We start from the raw sequence: 18580 nt of genomic DNA on the forward strand, positions 1-18580 counted from the left end.
GTTCAGTGAGCAAGCAGCAAGCACATGCACTTGGAAATCTGGTTATTTTCTGTCTTGTGTTAGTACAGCCGCATCGTTGCTTCCACTTGTGGAGCCAGTGCACCTTGTGTCATGGGTAGCCCAAAAGATCATGTGTGGTGAGAAATGATTAAGATGTAGGCAAAAATATTTTTTTTTCCCTCTGTTGAAAACAAAACTGTTTTGATAAGACACGAAATACTTGCATATGTCTTGGAAGGGAGAGGTTTTTGGTGGGAGAGGCCTTCCTAACAATGGATATGTAAGATGCATGTTAGATTTCTTCCTCTGCTTCAGGGAAAGCAATATTTTCTCATGGGAGGATGCTTCAGCCACTGCTTGGTGGAAAATGCTGTGCGTCTCACTTACTGGCACTTGGATTTTATTTATAGGGAGGGCAAAACTCATTCTCTAAAATAAGCTTAGGACGCTTACCTTGTAAGTGGGATACCTGGACTGCTGTTCTTGTTACGTAGAATATTTGTTGATGCCAGGATGCAAGATGCTACAAGAAAGACTGAGAACTTAACTATGCTAAACACCGAGTAACATAGGAGACGGTACAGTCCTGGGTGGTGAGAGTTGTCAGTTCACATTCCTTTAGGTAGACAAGCCAGATGTCTCCTGTGTTTCACCTTAACCTATCAGAGACTTCTTTGATAGAGGTTGGTGTCACAGTCTTCTCGGTCTTTTCTCCATAATCTGTTCTCCAATTCTTCCCAGTCTCTTCTCCAATATGTTTCTGAGCATAGCCCTAAAAATTCTTCCATGCTAATTTGTCATGAATTTATAAGCTTTGGAACTTCTCCATTTTTTTATTTTACCAAATGTGCTAAATGCACAAAACATGACTTAAATATCATACATTGTTAACTATAGTGTGATGATGCTGGGAGTTGCTTTGGAAAAAAAAGAGAGAACTTGTGTCTTACTGACAGCAAAAACAGGAGGAGCCAGCGTGTGCTCAGCTCAGCCCTAGCTGCTCACATGGGGAGGTCTGTGCTGCAGAAAGGCCTGCCTTGCCTTGGTGCTGCTGAGAAAAACAGGGGAGTGCTGTCTACGCTGAGATTTACGTTGCTATCTGTGACTAGGTGATAGCATGGCTGAGCAAAACCCGGCTTTCAGGATGACCCTCAGTGGCTGAACACACAATGCGGTTGTTTAAATGAAAAGTTACCGCAAACTGTTTTCATCCAGACCATGTTTGTTTATGAACCGTTCAGCAAATAATAGCTTGTAGGAAGGATCTGTGATTGCTTAGGAAGATTCATAAACTGAGCCTGTACCTAGCAAAGGCTGCTCAAGCAGATGACCGATACGTTAAGTTGCCTTTCCACTTCACTGAGCTGTCTCCACAGCTGGAAAAGCAAAAAGGACTTGTGTAATTTTGTAACTACAGATCTCGGGATGAGTTTTGTGAGCACTTCTTGGCAGATGTGGTCGTGCTTTCGCTGCCTTGGGTGGTTACACTTTGTTGTTGTTGTTGCTGACCACGACCAACAGCCTGTGCAATTTGGAAAGAGCCCTAGTGAAGATGTGTTAAGCTATGGAAAAGTTGTCACACTGAATGGTTAGGGTGTTCTCTGGTGTCTGGATTTGGTGCAGGAAGAAAAGCAAACTGTGTGGTATTTCACAGCTTTTGTCCTTGTTAAAGCTAGTTGGTGTCTGGTAAAGGGAGAGTCTTGGTTTTGAAATCAAGTAGTTCATTGAATTTCAAGCTTTTTCCATGAGCTAGTGTTTTTGATGACATTTTTCTCAGAAAAGGTATCTCGAGTAAGGTGGATTTTTTAATCCAAATGAGAGAGAGATAATAGCCTAATTGATTGGATATTGAGTCAGGCAGAACAAAGAGACGGCCCTAAGTCTCTGTATCCTTGGAAAATGCTCTGCCCACCAGGTTATGCATTGTCTTGTCTGCAACTCGTAAGGAAAAAATGCAGAATGTCCTTTGCTGCACAGCAAAACTGTTTTGATATAAATATATATATATATTTCTATCCTCTGTTTTCTCCAGGACATGAAAACTGTTTGCAGCCCATCTTTATTTTTTCCTTCTTTTGGCACACTTTTCCTGGAAATGAATTTGAGAACCAGAAATATGGGTGTTGTGCTGGGTGGAAGGAGGATGTGTGTAGGCTTTGTGCACTCCCTAGGTAAACAGCTACAAATTCTTATTTATTTTAGCGTACACAAAAGGTGCCAGGAGCCAGAAATCTTGTGTTTGTCTGTGCTGGACAGGGTTTGAGTAGCAGCAGCACATTCCTTCCTCAGCTTCCTCATGATAAGACTACTTTGTTGTTTGTGGTTTTTTTTTTTTTTTTTTTTTTGGTGATGGTTAAAAAGGAGTTCTTCATTCACAGGTGAGTGTCTAAAGCTTACTTGTTGACATCTTTGCTGAAAAGGATCCTAGTGTACACGTTTTAGTGACCGCCTGGCTGGCACCACCACACTATTTCACCTATCGCCCTCTGAATCGGTAAATAAGAAATTGCGAGTTGCCTCAGCAAATTTGATCCATAAGCCTTCTCGTCCAATATCCTGCTTCCAGCAGTAGCCATCCAGGATACTTCAGAAGGAACCCTACACGATACCCCGTAACAGTGGAATTGCATTTTGCACATGAGGTATTTTTATCTCAGGCAGTTAATACTTGGCATGTACCCAACCATATTTTTATCTTTTTGTTGTAACTTATTGTTTTGATTATCAGTGCCAATGACTAATCCCTTTTGGATCTTTATAAATACTTATCTCAGTGATATTTCATATGAGGCAATCAGCTCCATAACTTGGTCATGGACTGCATAGGAAAAATAATTTCTTTTTATTGGTTTTGAATTTGTTTTCATTCATCTTTACCTGATGTTCCTTTGTTTCTGTGTTATAAGGGTAAAAAAGAACACATGCGCTGTGCTCTGCTGCTCACTCTTCCTGATCTTCTCACTAAATCAAATCTTTTTGCCAATGTCATATGGAAGTCTTTCCCTGAACGTAAAACCTTTCCTTGTCCATTCTTAGGCTGCTTATTTCCGCTACATCTGGTTTTGAAATGGAGTGAGGAGTGAACATAGCCATCCAAGGAAGGGTGTGCCATCAATTTACTGAGTGTTATTAATATCGTTATTTGCAGATTGTTCCAAAAATTGACTTAATTTCAAAATACTAGTGAAGTGGGTGTGTGGGGAGCAGAATGTGAATTTCAAATATTATGAAATTAATTAGAGAGATTTTTCAGCGCTGCATTAGTAACCTCTGTTTGGATTGGCACCTTAGCTCGATATCACCAGAGAAATCATTTACTTCTCCCAACGGTGAGCTGGATGCAAAGAGGTATTGTGGCAGAAATTAGTCAGAAATAATTGCAGAGACAAAAATAATTCCTTCTCGGCCTGTGAAGATGCAAAAAACCGTGGACTGGATCGTAGCTGGTATGTCGTGACTGGCGCGGTGCCATTTTACCCCAGTGAGGGCGCGGGCCCATTACCTCAGTGATCCTCCCCGCGGAGGTGGCCGCTCACACGCCGGTGGCTTTGGTTAGTGACAGAAACCTGGCTGCTCCTGCGGCCGGGGGGAATGTGGGATTCGTGAAACTTTAGGAGGGTTGTGGCAATAGTTGCCCTGAGATTGCTGATTCCATTCCTGCTTTTTGTTTTGTTTTAGTTGGCTTGCTCGGATTGTTTTCACTCTTTGCCAGGTGCAGAGTTGAATGGCAGGCCACACTCAAAAGCTCTTCTTTCACAAATCCACCCACGCTACAGATTTCTGTGTTCATCACGTTCTGTGACATGTAGCTCTTGGAAATATGCAACTTGGAAATAATATCTTTGAGTCTGAGTGTGCTTGGACTGGTATAAGATAGATTTTAAACTGTCCAGAGAGGGCAGGAAGAGAAAGCTGTAGGAAAATAACTAGGAACCTTAGAGTCCCTTAGAGCAGGACTGAGCTGGAACGTTAGATCCAAACCCCGTGAATTTAGAAGATTCAGACCCAAATATCAGAGACTATGCTCATATTTAAATAAAGATGAGCCATGGTGCCAAATAAAGATACCTTCTGGGATTTCAATCAGCTTTTGAGTTCCCCACAACTATGCATCGTGGTCCTGGCATCCAGTTGTGTGTGCTTGCTCTTGTCTAGCTGCCTTACCCTCCAACCCTTAAGGTTTGTTATATATGTGCTTCCAGTGATGCCTTTCTGTCTGCACTCAGCAATCAAACCCAATTCACAATATCCAGTGTGGGGTGAAGTTCCCATCTGAATTTGTCAAAAATGTACACAGTGAGCTTAAGTTGATTTTCTACCAAGAAATACTTTGGTGATAAAGGAAACAAAAGAAGAGCTGAATGCCTCCTATTTGGGTTAATGAAAATCTGACTTAAATGCCCAAGTTTGGGGTAGTTCTCTGGACCCCTGTGGGACCTGATCTCTCCTGCAGTTGTTTTCACCAGGTTGAGTCCATTGACTTTGCAGCAACTTGCTTGGAATTTGAATTGGTAGTATGGTAGAGAAGGAAAGCAGCAGGAATTTTCAAACTAGCATGAAGAAAATAAGAAATTAAAGGCAAAATTCAGAAAATTATGGGGGTAAAAGGATGAATGATGGTTTGGGGGATTTGTTTGGAAGAGGATTTATTCAGACTGCAACGATCATAAATTGCTACCACTTAGTTACTACTACGATTACCAATCAAGATGAGGGAAATCAGCAGACGTACTGGAAACTGGATTAAATCCAGTGTGTCCTTATCAAAAAAACAAAATGAAATGTAGAAACCACAATTTATATGAGTCATGATCCTCCATAGGTTATTTTGGCACCAGTACCGATGCTGCCCTTACTTCTGTTTTATCTTCATGGTGACTGTCTCCAAATAACAGAAGAAAGGAGACAGGCAGGGGAGGCTATACTTTATTCAGCAGTGCTTATTTATAGCATTAACTGTATATCTTAAACTGTTGAGATTGTCCTGTTTCAGCCTTTCTTCTTATAATCTACTAGAAAATCGCCTAGTGGGAGTCTTTTAATATTACCCTTTTGACTGCAGCTCTCTGATTTTGATTATGCATTGCATTGCGGGTGAAATTTGGGTTAAAGATAATTGTAAATATGGTATTGATATTAAATGATGTTTTCCCAACATTGCAATAATGCTTGTTTTGTTTGCTGGAGAGTTTATTACTTTTTGATCAATAGCATGTGAGATTTGTGAGGGAAATTAGCATAGTGAATAACAATTAGGAGAAAAATCAATGGCATTCAGACAAATAAGTGACTTGAAAAAGTCCCATAGGCACACATACACTTACTCAGATTCTTTAGAGTGTAATACATCTCATTTTGAATTCTAGAAGAAGAGAGAGCTATTTGGACCAGAACTGAGACTGATGGCAGTATAATTGAACTACAGCGGGACTATTTGTTGCTATTTAGTGTTTCTAATAGCTCGCATGTATGACTGCTTTGTTCACTGGCTCTATGAACTTCCTTTGACTTCTGTGATATATTTTTAATGTGCTCTCTACTGGTCTGCTTTCTTGTGTCACCTACTCTTCTTAGGTGACAACACCATGGTTGCCCACACCATGTATTTCTTTCAGTCACCTCATATACTTGCTTTTCCCCTACACATAGTAGGTCCCATCTGCCTTACAACAGCCAAGGGGGCTTCAGATGATGTTGGCAAGTGGAAAAGTTCCAAATAAGCAGATAAAACTTGCTCTTCAAAAAAGATTTAAGCTATGCTGCTCTTTGCCACAGCATGTTGCAGATCCTAAAAAGCTTCTAGATTATTTCTTGGAAGAAAATCTACCTAGTGCTGTCAAACACAGGAAAACCTTCCTGGCTTAGAAAGCAGCTGGTACTGAACATAGTGAAGAGCTCAGAGTATTTTGGTTCTCTAGATGTTTGCATTCCTGTTGTGTACATCTGAGCACACCCCTCTCTGGCAATCCTGTTCAGGAATCAATGTTTAGAATAATAGCTCTGCTTTCCTCTGAATTGAGCTGGTTAATAACTATTGCTGGGGAAATCAATCAGCTCTATGATACCTTATTACTTACGCTAATTTAATCACAAGAAATGGGTCATTGCTTCAGTTCAGAGGGCAAAATGAGTGCAGGTGGATGTGAGGTTGTATAAAGGTAGGAGCAGAGGAAGGGAGACTTCATGATTTGGCACATGAGGGATAGAAATGGTGTGGGCTTTCCCAAGGCTGTACAATGAATGATATAGAGAAAACCCACAACCACGCCCTAGAGCTCCTGGCAATCTATAGGTTATACACATAATCTATAGGTTATTTTTAATGTTGTTTTCATGTTCCAAAGAATCTTACAGGTAGCTTTTTTTTATTTCCTCTCCATTTTGTCTATTTCTGCACAGGCTAAAAGAAGATGATCATCAAGAGAAACAAGCAAAGAGAAAAGATCTGTGACTTCTGTCAAGGAACTCTGAGCCTGCTGCAAGTTTTCACATACCCCAGAGAAAGGTAAATGCAAAGGAACAGTTCATGTGTTCAGTGTGTAATACTTTAAAAGAAGGAAACAACATCTGAACAGGGTGTCTGAAGAAATAAGTTTAATGGACTACATGTGTAAATTCAGCCATGCGGAGATTGTTGTAGCATTTTCAAGCTCTTGCCTAAATTCTATTTACTTGCCTATATACATGACTATGTTATGTAAAACCTTTTTTTACCCTCTTGTACCTAGTGGAGAGTACCATTTTTGTCTGTCACTAAAGAAAGTAGATTAATATCAATTTCTACACACTGAACTGTATCTGTACTGTGATTTTTTTTTTCCTCAAAAGATGTCTTTCATTCAGAAGAAAACTGGATGTTTTCAAGGATAACAAAATGTGGAGTTCCAGAAGCTAAAAAAAGCCAAATACGTTAAGTGTAGCTGTTGCAGAAAGTCTTGCATCTGCATGATTTAGGCATTTTTGTTTAGGTACTTGTTTAGAGCACCTTGAATTCTTGCAATGTAGACAGGTGTAGATTTTACTTAATCCTGTCATTTTTGTATGTTTTCCCCTCCAGTACAGAGGAATACATGAGCTTAGATGAAACTATTTACAAACTCTAAAGGCTAACACCTTTTCTGGAATTAAACCTTTCCAGTGTATTGTAAAGAGCAGTCCATGCTGGAGGAAAGGCAGTGAATACAATGTGTTCAAAACTTTTAACTAGAATATTGTTCTGTGTGGACAAAAACAGATGTTTTTTGAAGTACTAACTGATCATGCTTAATCCTTTAAGGATTTGCTTTCTCTGAAATAGTGGAATTGCTTTTAGAGTTGGTCCCTTCCTAGGGGAAGGAAAAGAATCAAAAACTGACCCATCAAACATGTCAGGCTGTTACTAAACCTCACTGGGAAAGCAGCCCCACTTTCCTGACAAATAGATCTTGGACGCTATTAGAAAAACAGAACGCACTGGTGCTAACTGCTGCACTAACACTATCTAATTCACTATATTAACTAGGTAATGAACTGAAGCCATTGTAGTCTAATTGAAATAAATAAATGCATTAAAACTATGAATTAAAGTAAGTGCATTTTGATGGTTTTGGGTTATTCATATTGCTTCAAAATGTTATTTTTAATCCAAACACTGATGGACACATCTTCTTGTGCCCCAGGGATAATAAAAGTATCTTACTGGTCTCTCTTTTTTTTACCCCATTTACTTCACATTTCACACTGCTTCCAGATGATTTTTTCCTAGCAAGATCTGGTAACTTTAAAAAATAAAAGTATAAATAAAAAGAACATGGAAAGCTTCAAATAAGATTTAAATGAGTACCAAAATATAGGACTCTAGTGTTTAGGTATCTCTAAAGTGCCTTTGAATGTCAAAAGATTTTTAGAAGTAGTCATATTTAGCCAAAATCAGTGACTTTGATGGGGATTCTACCACAGGCTTAGGAATGATTTGGCTGGTGCAGAGCTCTTTTGAATATCTACCCTAAGCTTATTTTTCATCAGCTGCAGCATTTGATGCAATAATATGAAATAACCTTTTAGGAAAGGTTAACTAATCACACAAGACTCCTCCAAAAAGAGTTCTCATGTTTTTTCCATCCAACACACTGCGTGGTCCTTCAGTGCTCTGTTATTCCTGTGCATCTGCTCTGTCCTGGTGTTTGGGGATTCCATGTTAACTGCAGGTTTGCTCTGTTCATTGCGTTGTGCAAGACAGCTGAAGAATATATTAACTTTGATCTTCCTGGGGGTCAATTTCTGCAGTTGCTCCAGAGATGCTTTTTTATCAGGAAGAGGGAGGGAAGTGGCCTCAGTGGTTGTAAATGGGAGGGAGAGTGCTTTCAAGACTCTCTTTGTGAAGCTGTAATCTGAACTATGACTTAGAACTTTGTCTCTGAGGTCTCTTTTCCTCTCCTAACAAGATTATATGGCTTTAACTTGTCCCCTTCTTATTCAGCTAATGATCAGCTGGGCAGGTAGACTACTAACCTCTTCTCTTACAGTCTTTTTCGTCCAAATGTGCTGTTCTGCTTACAGCAAGATATGCAATTACTCACAGTCTCAACTTGTTTTCATTGGCACAGGTTGAAAGCTAAATAAACTTTAACTATTCTAGATTTACACCCTTTTAAACAGGGATATATCTTACTCCCCTACGTAGCTACATCTACAAAGGTAAGTGGCTGTTTGCTGGTTTTAGCCTGTAGCTGTTGTCTGTGTTGGCCTCGTACTTCTGTGGAAGGAGCAGTCGAAGGGCTCAAGTCAAAATCCCTTTAGCGGCTAAAAATGCTTGACCTGGAAGGTGAAGGAGTAATTCTTCAAACTATGAGAATCGATTAATTCTGGTTTCAATTCCTCCTTTTCTCTTTTGGTGGATAAAGTGGGCAGCCCTATGTTTATCAGTTTGCAGATACCACTAAAGGAGCATAAATGAGTGCTTAAAAATGAAATGAAAAAATAGGATCCTGGAATAAGTACATTACTTCTGTGTGTGAAACGAAAACATAAAATTGTACCCAAAGGAAAGCCTAAATCTGTAACCTAGTACACTCCTGAGATACTCCAATGCCCTTATTACGTTTATTAATGAGGGCTGTGAGATCTTAACAGGAATGCTGGCACTGCCATTCTGCTCTGTTGCTTTACAGTTTGGGGGAAAGTAATAATATAGATGATTAATTGTAAAGCAGAAGTCCGTGGAAGTTTGGGGGCAGAGAATGGTTTCCTTTCATAAAAATTCAAATTAATTCTGTATCACCTGTTATATAACAGATTCCTGATATCTGCAGTGTCAGAAATCAGGGCCTGATCCTACTTCCCACTGAAATCGATGGGAGTTTTGTCATTGATGGAGCAGCTGAGCAAGTAACTTGCAAGAATTCATTTATTCAACAAATCTGGCTGCTGCTTCTGCTTATCTCTATTGATTGGACTCATGTCCAATCAGGTTTGCAGCATTAGCTGCATTACCTTACAATAACAGGGGAACTCACTTGGGGCATGTTCGTACCAAGTCCTAGGATCCACACGAAGATAAAAAAAAAAAAAAAAAGAAAAAAAAAAAAGGCACGTTCCATGCAAAGATACCTTCAGCATTTACAGGGGCAGGTGCCCCTATCGCTAGTTGTATGACGCAAGGAACCACGTTCCCTTTTTGCAGTTGCCAGGCTCAGGACAGAAATGTGAAGTGACTCATGGAAGTTGAGCTAATGCAATGGAAAGATGATGCAACAACATATATAAACTTTGGGCTTGGGCAACCTGGCTTCAGATTTCAGTTCTCTAACAAGCTTCTGTATCACCTTCTGAGTCTATCGTCTGTCATAAGGGCTTCAGGCAGCCTTTCCTCAAGGGATGTGATGCTGGTGTGCAGACACACTGCAGGCAGCAATGCTGTCTTGGCACCCTGGAGGAGGGTTTGGGCAGGCAGCCTGGGCAGAGGTGTGCCCTCCTGCATCGCTGCGCTGCCATCACTCCTACCTGTGACTGCCTCTGGACAGTTGTAGTCAGCCTGAGGGGAACCAGGAATAGGACTGAGGTTCCTGTGGGCAGCCTTGTTCCCCGTGTCTGCCAGACTGGTGGTAGGCATGCTCTGAAAGGGGGGGAAAAAATGTTATTTTCCATTTTCTAACTGGGTGTCGTAAACCACTTGCAGTAAAAAAGCAAATATTGAAACATCTTCAATGAAACCTTTTCACAAACGTGGAGTTTTGGCCTGGGCATGTATGTAGTCGAGTGTACCCAGCACTTCTCCCTCCCCATGGGCACCAGTGTGTGTGTCCCACCTCTCTGTCACCCAGCAGGAACAGGAGAGCATGTTTGTTGTGTACTGTGAGAAGCTGGAAGTGAGGCAGGGACAGGAAATTTGTGAAATTGGTTCTGAGCATCCTTTGTTCTGCCTAAGAAGTCGCTTTCCAGACCCTTGTATGTGTCCTCCTTTGAAGGAAGTGGTTTTAGAAGGTTAGAACATGTATAACTATAATTCTGGTTTGCAAATAAGCCATCAAAGGGAAATTTTTGCAGGAGTGACTCTAACAAGCTTAGCACAACACATCCTATTGCTCCAGACTGTTGCCTGGGCCTGAAATCCTTGATTACTATTGCTTGTTTTTCTTTCCTATTTTGCTTATGTACAGAAGCTTTTGTTTTCTGAGCTCCTTCTCTACTTTCCATAACTTATAATCAAAGAAGACAGAGCAGTTCAATCATTAACCACTTGTTCTCCTTGCATTGTGTGATGTAAATGTTCATCTCCTAGACATCTCTTTTTTAATAATGTCATTCAGATTTTCCTACTTATAGGGTTGGTTATATGCAAGTTACACGATGGATTGTAGGGATCAACACTTTGGATTTTGGTGGAGAGATGGTGATGGTGGATCAGTTTGATCTGTGAAGAGATCCAGAGCCCTTTGCAGATGCTGGTGTGTAGCTTCAGAGCAGTAATTGATCTGGCGATCTAGAGGAGTTGCATGTGGGTACATCAAATATTTGAGTCCTGTGATACAACTTGCTTTCTTGCTGCTTCACACAGATTTATACGGGCACACAGCACCATATATCAGCATCAGGTAGGTATCAAACCACGGCTATTTGGTTGATTTAGTTGCTGGGTTATTTACTGGACAGTCAGCAGGTAGAACAGGCCTGAATCTGATCCACTTTAGCACTATGCTTCTTGCTGGAGGAAGAGAGGAGTAGCTGGTCACTGAAATAACTGGGTGCCTCCTGTTCTCCCTCAGAGGTTCCCTTCCAAATCAGACACTCCCTGGATACCAAAATACTCTTGCCTATAACTCTGTATTTAGTAAAAACCTGCTTTGTTGAACAGCAAACCCTGAGGAACAGCTTCTGCTTTGTTATTTTCCCATAGTGTCTTGAGGGTTGTGTGTGTGTGTTAAAATTACCAAACCTTTTACTTTTAATCCAAAGCTCACTTTTGCTGATATTGTTATAATTCCTTCCCTTTTCAACCACATCCCCCACCTTTTTCCTATATATTATTATTTGAAGAAAAGCAGAGCTAAGACATGATTTAGGGCCAGTCAAACCTCTGTGGCTTCCTTTTGCGTAAAGAAGCTGAGTGCAAGATTCTGTGCAAACATCTTTCTGTTTATGTATATAAACTAATTATGGAGACCTTGATCCTGCAAAGAACTCTGTGTATAAGCCAATGAAGCACCGGAGTTCTACAGAAGGCAGAGCTCATAATATAAATACAGCTTATAGCCTTGCCTGAAAACCATATTGCTTTAAACGTACTGTTATATTTTAAGTCCTGAGTCTTCTACAAGTACAGTTATGTAAGGTTGCTTTCTAAAGATGTGTTCAATTCTGCATTTATACTGGCATAATTACACTGGAGAAGGCAGTCTTTGTACGAGTATTACTGTCTTCATTAAAATTTGTATCAGTATAACTTCATTGGTTTGAAGAAAAGAAGAAAAAGAAAAAACAGAGAACTGCACACAGTATCCTTAGCCAATGTTTTTATCAGTAAAACCTAAATATACATAGATGAGACTGAATACCAACAGTGCATTTCACAGTTAATTCCCAAGTGTCTTACACTTCAGTATAGTAAAAGCAGTTGTTCAGTGGAATTTAGAAACAGAAGTTGACTTTTTTTTTTCTAAGTTTTTGTTCTGTAATTGAATTAAATTTATTGTTTTGTTGTAAACATTTTTTTCAACAGTTCCGGGTACTTTTTGTTTTATTTGGTCTCCCAAACAGACACGATGGGGTAAAGTCTTTGCCATTGTTAAGTAACCACAGTGGTTGCACCAACGCTTGGCCTGCACAACCTGGTGGTATTTCCCAAAGTGCATGTTTTCTAGTAAAATAACTGTTGAGATGATTCAAGTGATTTTTGTTGCTCTGCATATTTGCATGAAGAATGATTAGTAAGTTTACGAAACACTTCCTTGAAGTGAAGTCTGCTTTCGTATGGCTTTTGCTCATAGGAGATCCCATCGCTGAAAAATCTGGTCCACTGAACTCAAGTTTCAAAACACTCGGTGTTGTTAACAAACCCAAGTACTGAACACTAACCTCTCTTTCCAAATTCCATTTTGAGCTAAGTTTTTTTTTATTTTTTTTTTTGCCTGTCAGCCAGTTCCTCGCATCACTTACCCATTATCAACGGAGAAGTATATGGAAAATGTCCTGTAAATGGGAGCAGCTTGTCTCTGCTGGGGATTGGTGTGTGGTACCGCCCTGTCAAGTTCCCAGATGTCACCGACTTCACCGTGTGGTACAAATGGAAGCAAGTGACAGTTCCCCTTTCTGCTTTGTGCTCTTGCAGAAGTTTGTTAGATAAGCAGTAGGTGACTGAAACATGTTGACAAGCAGGGAATAGTCATTAATTATAGATTAATTGCACTCACAAAGAGCAGCTGACTGGTAGTGGAATGGGTAACTCTTTATTTGTCGATTTATTCAGTGCATTTTTTTGTGTATTTTCCATGAACTGTGGCAGAAACATCTTTTCAGAATTGATCTACGAATGTGGTGTGCAGACAGAAGGATGAATATTAATATGTCTCAACAGATTTCCTTGGGTCAGGCTAATGGAGAATGGGTGGGAGCAGCTGTAGCACAGAGCTGGAATTGTGCAGGGTGGCCTGAGTGAAGCTCCGAACTTCTTTTGAATAGTAGGAGAGTCTGAATTCCCAGGAAATACAGCATTCTCTTCAAAATACTTACTGAAATTAATAATAAGAATATACACAGGAGAAAAGCATACTTTCTCCATTTTCATTCCCCTAATTTTGGTTATTTATTTAAACTCTTTGGCCATTCTCCCCACTTCAGCCTCGTTGCATACGTTTTATTCAAGAGGAACTCAGCAGATAAGATGAATGCTGCTGGGGGGGGACTGCTAGCACTGCCCTTAAATTTTCTGTGCCAATTATGAGCACATCTGCAATATGAAAAGCAGAGAGAGCTAGTAGACTGGAAGACCAGAACTGCTTTCAGATCAATAGATGAGCTGACATTGAGGCTAGAGGACTGAGAGAAGTAGTGGAAAGGATAGACATATTTGGCAGATTTCTGAAGACATTCAATAGCGACACAGAGATGGAGCTGATAAATCAATAGCTCTTTGGGGAGATTAGATTGATATTTTAAATGTATATGGAACTGTCCTAGCCAGGAAGGCCGAACAACCACTGAAGGAACAGATAAGCAGAGAAACGTTAATTCATATTTCTATATCATTTCAGTGTGTTTTTTAAAGAAACTGTGCGGAGCTCAGAACTGCTTTCTGTTTGCAGCTGGGAGGCTGGATCAGATGTAAACCTGATCGGCACTCAGGAATTCCTCAGGCTGGTATGGGTTAAGTTAGCATTAATGAATTATAATAAATTATTGCTGTTATGAAAAAGCATTTAATGCAGAAGTTGTCAGTTCTCAGCAGGACGGGACTGGGACAATTGTGCAATACTACTTAAGGGTGGAGGGGAAGTGGGCCCAGTCCCACCATGTATTATCTGCGTGGGGGTGTTTTCAAGAGCCCAAGGATGTAAAGGAAGGCATTATGGCAACCTTCAAACCATGTGATCTGCAAGACTTAGAATCTAAATTATGCTTTGCTGAAGACAAGGAGAGTTTTGTCAATGATCTCAATGGGAGTAAAACTGGCCCTTTGTACAGAGGGCTTTGTACTCCTTTTGACCACTCAGGCTGCCTCCTCATGCTACCAATTATATCAGCTGTCATAAATTAGAGACAAAATGCTATAAAGTGGTTTTAATCATCCTGGCATTCCTGGGGTGAAATGCAACTTGTGCTGTGTGCTGATCAGTGTTTGGCTCTCCCACAACGTCCCTCCATCTTCCCTACAAACCTGCTGGAAGTTCAACTTGAAAGTTTTTTTGCCAGTGATACTGTTGTTGTGTTCACCAGATGTTGTGAAGCTAAATTAAAGGATAGCTTGTACTAATGGAATTTCCTAGAAGTTTACAAGTGAATTATTATGGTTGGAAAACTTAGGCTATTTAATATATATTTCCACAGAGGCATGAGGGGGGAGGACTGTGATGAATAAAGTAAATGCATAATGATGCGGGGGGATGTCCTTGGTTTGCCTTCCCTTATTTTGAACTCGATGGAAATTGGATCAACCCAAAGATGGACCACCCACTCATCTGTCCAGATTGCATTAGCCAAAGTGGTTTGTCTGGTACAGCTTCCCTGTCCAAGACTCACTGGACTGGCCTGTTTAACAGGGATCTGTTACATGCTGAAATATTTTTAGAATAATTTTATTTAAAGAAAACAAAAATACCAACTGCTAAGAGGAAACCAATTCTATGACAGTGGGGTTAGTTTGATCTTTTCTTTAACTGCAAATACCACTTTATTTTGTTTGCACTATTTATATTTGTAAATAGATGCCAGATAAGTGTTTGAGGAGATCATTTCAAAATCATAAGGTTTTCTGGAAAATAGCGTACCTCAGCAGGACTTGGAAGGCTCCTAGCTTGAGATGTATTATGTTTGGTGTTGATAACATTGGTCATTGCAAGTTTATAACCCCTCAGTTCCCCTGAACATGGCTGCCTTCTGCAAGGGCTTTTGCTGATTACTGTTAAATTGCAGTATGGTGTAATTAAGAGGAAGGGGGAAATGAGGCCTGCCAACAGCGTAGGGCTTCAAAAATTGCTTATGGGGCTGACAAAATAGATTTCTCCACTCCGGAAATCAGTGCATTAGTAAAGAAATTGGAATATCACTTTCTTCACTAGATATTTGTGGTTGGACACTTAATCTTCCTCCTTTTGACACAAATACTTGCTTCTCCTTACATATACCATGATTGCTCAAATCATGATCATACACTAATGTGAGACAGGGCTTAGGACCAATTGATTACATGCCTAACTTATTCTCCAGACACCCTCAGAAAAGGCGAGGTGAGCCAGGCTGTGCTGGCTCTGTTTGTGTTGGGTTATAGACCTCTGCCTGCAGCTGGCTGAGGCTGGTCTTGGGCTCGTGGAGATCTGCGTGGAGGCTCCAATGTCCCTACCTGTAAGCTGGATGACGTTCAGTGCTATGTAACGTGTTCCCGGGGCTCCCAGTGCCTTCAGCAATCAATGTGACAGCTCATGCCCAAAACAAAAAACTCTGGTAGGACACGTTGGATTAGACCGGAAGGTTTTCAGGCCGGTAAATTGGCATGTGTTGAATTGTTATTTTCCTTGGTGATCCTGTCATTCTCAAATGTGAAATGTGAACCATCAACTGGTTTCAGTCTTTTTGTGAAAATTGCAAAAAGAATCTAAGAGGTAGTGGCAAATGTGAACCTAATCCAAAGAAGTTTGGAACTAAACCCACTCAAATTATGAAATGGAAAAAAGAAAAACAAAGAAAAAAAAAAGAAAAAAAAAGGGGAATAAAGGACTAAACATAACTAAATATGAGGCCAAAGCATTAAAATGCCTTAACCAAAGTATTTTGCGTCACTCCAAGGCAGAGATGAAGTCAGGATACTTTAAAAGTATCCCTAATCATAATTTGTCTGGATTACTTTTTAGTTTAACCTAGCCATTGAATTTTCTTAAGATTGATTTGCAGATGATTTCAATATGTCAATGATTACCCAATTTAACTCTGATTTCATTTTGGTTTACCTTTTGTCTAGGAATATACGTATATACCTGTAGTATATGTGCCTTTGTGCTTCTGTAGCTGTGTGTGCGCACACCTACGTGCATCAGATTTGGGAAACCTGGTGGTTGTTCTTGATTCCCCTCCTGCTGTGTGGCTTTGCAAATGTTCTTACCTTCCACATGCCCTCTTGCACTTTCCTGTTGCTTGTAAAGGCAATAGCTGTTAGGGAAAGGCTTGCTTTGTTTTGCTTTGCTTTGCACGCATAGCTTTACAGTATATACCAGGGGAGCTCATTGATGAAGATAGTGACTTTTGGCACTACCAAAACCCAAAGGGGAGCTTTCAGCTGCAGGCTGATGTTAATAATTAGCAAACAATGCTATTTGTGTGTGCTGGAGTTAAAAATGACATCCGTATTGGCTTAAACCGACATCTAAGCTTGAGAGGACTAAATACACTTCTAGAGTAGTGTTCCCTAGGCCTTGTATTTGGCCATCTCTTCTGCAGTTTAGCCATCAGCAGCAAAACGCTGGTTCCTGAAGATGAACGGTGATACATGCTACTGACCAAAACTGCCCAGAGCTCGGGAATCGCACCTTTCTGCTTCCTCTTCTCTCCACCCCAGCCTTGTAGGGCAGCCCTGCAGGCATCTCTACCCCCACCCACCCTAACAGTGGCAGCTGTCTGCCCGCTTATCCCCATGCCAGCTCTGTTGATGCCTCAGACAATAGATGGACACATTTGTCATAATTCTATGCAAATCTCTCTTAATGGATACGTATGTTTCTGGTCCTTGGTTCTGCATGGCTCTCGATGTCAGCTCACCCTGCTGCTGTTCCCCACGGACACGATAGCCAAGAGGAAGCAGAGCTGCTTCCAGTAGCTCAGCAGCTGCGCCCTGTCAGCCTGTTGAAAGGCGATCTCCCTGAACAATGGGCTAAAACACCAGCGCTACTGCATGGACATCACAGGCTTACCCTCACCGAGCAGTACGGTTGTGTATCTCCTGCCTGCCACAGGACCTTACCCATCCATCAATATCAGCACTTTAAGTGCGGGGGGAGCAGCAGAGATGTGTTCCAAATGGTTTCACACTAGAAGGAAGCGGCAGACTTTATGTTTGGCACCACGTGCTGGAAGTCCTCGTGCTGGGCAGCACCTCTCCCCGCGGATGGGCAGGAGGTGCCTCTGGGACATCATGCCTTTGATTAAAATTGGCAATTGTGAATCTCCTGCTGGCCCCAAGGCAGCTTGGTGAAATGAGTGCTTGTGACAGCACGAGCGCAGAAGCCTGTCATTCAGTTTCCAGCCTGCTTTAGTGTCGATGCAAGCCTTGCCAAAAATATTTCTCCCAGCAACACTTACAGTAAAACACCCTCCTGTCCTGGAACCTTTGCGTTAATTAAATGAAAATAGATCAGACAAAATCAAAGGTCTTCTTTTGTTGATTAAACCACAGTTTGTGTGGCAAATATCCTCCATCTGCTTACAGAAAATGTTGGCTCCTGATACCCCATGAACCAACTGCAGCCAGAGGCTGTGCTAGAGCTCTTGAAACCAGACCGAACCCTCCCCGTGCCAGCAGTGCCCCGTGCTGCCCCATCCCCTCCCGCACCTGCTTTGCCCTAGGCATTGCTGAGGCAGGTTTAGCTGGGGAGTTGGGTTTTATTGGAAATGTAAAATGAATATCTAATAACAGGGCAATTTAATAGAGCAATTCCAAATGGTTGAAGCAGATTTATATCAGCACATTGATCAGTTGCTGGAGACTTGCAGAATCTTGATGGGCCCTGGCCAGATGAGCTCTATTTGATGATATTTTATCCTGTTGAGTTTTATACAAATTTCTCTTTATTACTCTCATTTCTTCTCCAAGAAAATCTACAGGTATCAAGAGTCTGGGGCCTGCAGCCCTGGCCCACCTGAAATCTCCAGCATTTGAGAGGTATCTACGTAATTCAGACTTAAGAAGGACAAAGAAAAGAGTAACTCAAGTAGTGGTGAGAGAGGGAAATGGCACTTACCTGTTTAGGCTTTGCTTGTGAAGCGCAGATTCCCTGATGATGAAGGCTACCAGGTTAAACCTAAAAATAGAGAGTAACTGGAGATGAAAAGTGCAAATGCTAGTGCAGACCTTCTGGAACCCTTAAATGAATTTCTCAGTGCAGGGAAATACTGGAGTGGAAACGGTAGGTACAGTTAATAGTTCAGCACAAGTTATTTTCAAAGATCAGGGCATATTGCTGGATAAGATAAGTCAGAAGAATAATAAGATCTGCAGGGAAAGACTATGGTACCTAAGCTAATTCTAGTCAGGACTGAGAACGGAAAGAACAGAAGAAAATTCAAGTCAGCCCTCAGACACCAGGAAGGGAATTGGGCTCCCCAGTACATGGAGAGCTTATGTTGATCTCTAAATATCATTTCTCTATTGGAGCTATTCATACAGTGAATCTGGCTGAAG

At 41.0% G+C, this 18580-nt stretch overlaps 1 long non-coding RNA gene across 9 annotated transcripts in view; it reads left to right on the top strand.

Annotated features, from left to right (window-relative positions):
- LOC137865500 (uncharacterized) overlaps positions 1-18580 on the top strand; it is a 194111-nt gene that overhangs the window by 136088 nt on the left and 39443 nt on the right. For all 9 annotated transcript variants that reach the window (XR_011101937.1, XR_011101930.1, XR_011101935.1 and 6 more), the window contains one exon: positions 6400-6505. This is a non-coding gene — a long non-coding RNA (uncharacterized lncRNA). The remainder of the gene's footprint in view (positions 1-6399; positions 6506-18580) is intronic.

This window comes from Anas acuta, chromosome 16 (genome assembly GCF_963932015.1).
Source record: "Anas acuta chromosome 16, bAnaAcu1.1, whole genome shotgun sequence".
Lineage (NCBI taxonomy): Eukaryota > Metazoa > Chordata > Aves > Anseriformes > Anatidae > Anas > Anas acuta.